Source organism: Mandrillus leucophaeus, unplaced genomic scaffold (genome assembly GCF_000951045.1).
Source record: "Mandrillus leucophaeus isolate KB7577 unplaced genomic scaffold, Mleu.le_1.0 Scaffold49, whole genome shotgun sequence".
NCBI lineage: Eukaryota > Metazoa > Chordata > Mammalia > Primates > Cercopithecidae > Mandrillus > Mandrillus leucophaeus.
Genome location: NW_012105253.1, coordinates 3,031,474 through 3,036,821, shown reverse-complemented (window position 1 = coordinate 3,036,821; position 5,348 = coordinate 3,031,474).

Sequence of the window (5,348 nt, the reverse complement as noted above, 5' to 3'; positions counted from 1 at the left end):
TGTGTGTGTGTGTGTGTGTGTGTCTTTTTGGGTTTTTGTTGCTCTGTGTGTGTGTGTGTGTGTGTGTGTGTGTGTGTGTGTGTCTTTTTGGGTTTTTGTTGCTTTTTCCAGATAAGGCCTTAGTTAGTAGCCTCTAAATATCAACTATGCAGACAAACATACTTCTTTTTTTTTTCACATTTCCCTGTCTTTCCCATTCTCAGATAACAAATGTTAAGACCCAAAGAAATAAGGCATAAGGGTTTTTGTTGAATGTGTGTTTGTTCCTCTAGGGAAAATTAACAGAAGCATAAAATAGAGATACTTTGTGTGTTCATCTATCCTAAAATGTGAACTCTGCATTCAAAGACTATCTACAGACCCTTTCACGGGTGCAAAGCTGTAGTTAGTATCATGGAATGTCTTTGGGTTGTTAATGATAAAATCATCCCAGTGTTCAATTCTGAGAGTTTTAGATTATATGACGCAATGTTCAGGTTTATAGAGCTGAATGGGTGGTCAAACTCTAATTAAAAATAGCTTTGAATATTAATGTCGAATTCTTCTTTCTTGGTTTCCTTTAGTCTTCATTCTTTATTCAGAGCTCTTAATCATATTGCTACTCTAGAATATGAGTTGTGTATTAGGAGTCTGGGGAGGAAAGGTTAAATTGTCTTTTACATCCTCTTCTCACTCACTCTGGCAACCTATCCTGTGTGCCCATAGAACTGAAAAGTAAAGCCCTGTGCAGGCCTGCTTTAGAAGACTGTTTACATCCCAGCAGAGGACTCGGGCAGGGACTCTCTTAGGATTTTAATCAGACTGCCTTTGAATAATGTGATACTAAATTTTATTTTTCTCATAGACTCTCAAAGTACCACTTGCTTGAAAGTAGCTACTTGTGATCTTTAATTTCCTCATATTGTAATAGTTCTACTTCTCAGTCTTTCCTGTGTATCTCCATTTCATAGTGGGTTAGTACTTAAACTTCCGACACTTTTCCAAACTGTTAAGTCAGGAATGCTTTTCAGAATCGCAGTAGTATTATTAGGGTCTCTGTATCTAGGACTTACAGTCATCGGTGGTCATCACTGGGACTAGAGGGGTTTTTTTTTTCGTCTTCTCCTTTGTATTAAAAAATAGATTTTGCTACTGTATAATGCGGCATTTCATGACTTCCTCTTGTTACTTTTTCAAGGTTATTCTAAAGAGATGGAGATCTTTATTAGGAGCTATTTCTCATAACAGTCTGCCTTGCTTATTTTCATACTCCCCCTGAAATAAGCCTACTTTTGCAAACAGGCCATATGAATCAAATGTTATGTTTGTTCCTCACAAAATTTTCTATACATTATTTGTTCCCACTTTGCTAATAATAATATAATGATTTTATTGTAAATCTGTGTTTTAAATATTTTATAATAGAACACTAATGGAAACCTAATAAATACAAGCAAGATGACTATTACCCAAGATAACATGGAAATACTTCTGTTTTTGAAGTTAACAACACCATCTGCCCTCAAAGCACATTTAGGTGTATCAACCAAGACCAGCCAGTTGACATGTTTTTCTGTGTGACAGCCTGCCCATCAATTGTCAGCTCTTAGTTATCTTGTGTTTGCTGTGCTTGCAGCCATAAGCTTTCCTCCTTTTTTGCTTATCCCTGCTGTTTGTAGGGTTAGTGTGCCCTCTGTCAGCAAATTGGGTTTTCTTTACTGTACCTGCAAAATTACCAAGGGTTACCCCAATAGTGTCTAAAGGAATTAAAAAGAACTTATTCTCAGTTGACAGAAGTATTACTGTTTTACATAGTTAATTGGAAAGTTGGCCAACTTTGGTCAGCTATTTTTGAGTCTTGGCTATGCCTTTGTAATTAATTACATATACCTTCTGAGACCTTCAGATAATCAATGGGCCCTTCCCCATTAGAGGTAGGTTCCCAACCTACAAATAATTTCCTGTGATCCATGGCAAGCCTCCAGAGAAAAGATTCAAGCTTTGCACTGCCCTTTTGTTGGTTGTCACTGAAACTTACTTTATTTTAGAAAGTATCAAAAATACCAAATTGGTCTTTCAGAGAGTATGTAAATCTGGGGCTTGCCCTTACATTTCATTTGTTAAACACCCTCAAACTTAAGAAAATAAATCTCCAGCTGGTGACAGTTTTGTGCCCCCCATAATATATTAATCCAAATCTACCAAGGTAACTAAGTGATGGGTGTTTTCTCTCTTTTCTTACAAGCAAGAAAGTGTATTTGCAGTTGTAAAAACGATTACAGAACTCCAGGCCTATTTGCTGTAACTGATTGGAAATAATGATTCTGATTTTTAGTCTGGGTGAGCACATACTTCTAACCCTTATGGTATGAATTTTGATAAGGGAAAGACTTGTTTGGTAGCCCAAGGAAAAACAGGATGTGTTTATACAGTGAATGTTCACTCTGCAGAGGAACTTCCCTCCAGTTACATCTTCCTCATACATTAGCCACCTCCACACCTGACATAGGTGCCAACATGTTTCAAAACCAATCTTGAAGGAGCCTAAAGAGTTGATGGTCCTCTAGGTGAAAGGCACGAATTACTGTATCGCATTTGCTTATATGGAGGTGTGTTTTTGCTAACTTGAAGGGATATACTGTATTTCAAATAAGTGTGTGACTTAATATTTTGGGATTTTTTTTTCCTCCTTTAAAAACTGGACCTGAACACAAGCTTTGAGTTGATATTTGTAATAATCTCAGGACCTGAAAGATTGTAGCATTTAGTGTGTCTTAAAAATTATGTACTGTACCAGCCATGGATTTTTGTAAATATACCTGTCTCCCTTTTTTGTATTTTAGTAAAAAAATAATAATAAATCTAAATAAAAGGGGGTGGTGATGACATGTGAATGGGTGTGGGTGTGTGTGTGTGTGTGTTTGTATAAGGCTCTTTTGAGATGAACTGGTGCTTGTTTAATTTCCAGCTCAAATCGGAGCAGGAATATGGACAAACTGCTGCTACTGAACCCTGCACTGAGCCGAGGTATTTCCATTTGGTTAATTAAACGCTAGCTACCAGGAAATGACGCAGAAGTCACGTTCTTCTTCCCACTGCCATCTTGCCTTTGCATTCTCAGTTCTACGTGCCCTTTGAACTGTAATGGTAAAACATTTCAAACTTTGGGTGGTTTGCTTGTCTCTAGTTTTTAGAAAGCTCTTATTACTCCTTCCTAAGAAAAAAGAAGGACAGGTAAATTTTTTTAACCAAAATCACATATTTCATAAAACCCTGATGAATTTTGGATATGTGAGAGGGCATAAACATTCCTAAATATGGACCTGTGAATTTAGTAAATTATTCCCATGAATATACTCCTTCAGTGCAGGGATTTTTGTGGGGTTTTTTGGTTTGTTTTTTTGTTTTTAATTTTTTTGCAACAGCCTTGCTCATATTCCAGGTGTAGCTAGCAAACCCCTGTTTTTGAAGCAAGAGCCTTATTTGATTCAGTGTAGGTGTTTCCTGTCTAACCTTTGTGACAGGGCCTTTTAATGAGTGTTTTTTCTTTTTGTATATGTTACGTGTTTGTTGTTGTATTAAATAAAGAGGAATGTACATACTACCCTCGTGTCTGTTGTGTTATTGAGTTACCTTGGGTTCTAACATCACACTGTCAGCTCTGGGGAAGTATCTCCTGCCCATATCACACTGTGCTAGGCTTACAGGGTACAAGAAGTAAAGGACACAGTCTCCTGCCTCCCAGTGTACTCAAAATTTGCAGTCACATGATAAGTTAAAAGATAATGGTTCAAAATTTGTCACAAAGCTGCGGTCTGTTGCCACCTGACATTTGAGTTCACAGTGGGGAAGAAATGGGACTGGAGTAATCTGGGGAGACCCAGTGCGATGGATGGCATTTGAGGTGGACCTCCAAGAACTGGTGGAATTTGGCCAAATCAGGAAGGTAGATCATCTGCTGTGAGGGGCATGTTTGGACAAGTGCAGGAAGGCAGAGTGTGGGAGTCCTTGATTGTGACTCACTCTAGGTTTTTTGGATAATAGGGTATGTGTATATTTGATGATGCTACTATGATCAGGACTTGAAATGTAGATGTGGGAATCATACAAAAATAATTCAACCTTAGAAATTCAGGTAAGAGGCTGGGTGCAGTGGCTCACGCCTGTAATCCCAGCACTTTGGGAGGCAGAGGCGCGCGGATCATGAGGTCAGGAGATTGAGACCATCCTGGCCAACATGATGCAACCCCGTCTCTACTGAAAATACAAAAATTAGCTGGGCGTGGTGGCATGTGCCTGTAATCCCAGCTACTTGGGAGGCTAAGACAGGAGAATCGCTTGAACCAGGGAGTCAGAGGTTGCAGTGAGCCGAGATCGCGCCACCGCACTCCAACCTGGTGACAGAGTGAGACTCCGTCTCAACAAAAAAAAAAAAGAAGAAATTCAGGTAAGGGGTGGGAGAAGGATGAAGAGAGAGAAAGCAACTTGCCAGAGAAAGTGGTTAATTCATTATTTTTAAGTGTATGTGTGATCTGCATAGAAAATATCAAAAAGGTTATTGCTGAAATGGGGTTGTAGGAAAAAATATCAAAAAGGACATACACCCCAAAATACAGAGTGATGGTATGAGTGCTTTTTATTTTTTCCTTTCAAGTGTATTTTCAGTGTGTTGTCATGAAGATGAAAAGAACTAAGAAATTCAAAAGGCATAGACCTCATACATTAGGGGATGAGGGGGACTGTAAGTGCCTTTATCATTTAAGGACAGTTTTGCAAAAGTGTGTTCTTGTCAGCAGCACTCCTCAAGATGATTTTTGACAAAACCAGAAACCCTGTGGTTATGTAATTGAACTGTACTTAACCATGTTTTCACCATCTTGTAAATGTAAACATATAAAGGTGTCACTGTTAAACAAATGTTTTTTACAAACTTACATTTCTACCAAGAGTATTTGGCATGGGACACTTTTTTAATGTAATTCCAATTAACATTAAATTTTAAAAGGTGGCCAAGGTGGGTGGATCACCTGAGGTCGGGAGTTCGAGATCAGCCTGACCAACATGGAGAAACCCCGTCTTCTACTAAAAATACAAAATTAGCCAGGCATGGTGGCGCACGCTTGTAATCCCAGCTATTCAGGAGGCTAAGACACAAGAATCGCTTGAACCCAGGAGGCAGAGGTTGCAGTAAGCCAAGATCGCGCCACTGCCCTCCATCCTGGGTGATTGTAAGTGTAAATACATGTGTGTGTACATACATGCATTTGAAAATACACAAAAGAACATACACCCCAAAATGTAGAGTGGTGGTATTAGTACTTTTTCTTATTTTTCCTTTTACTTAAATATATTTTCTATGAATGGATAAC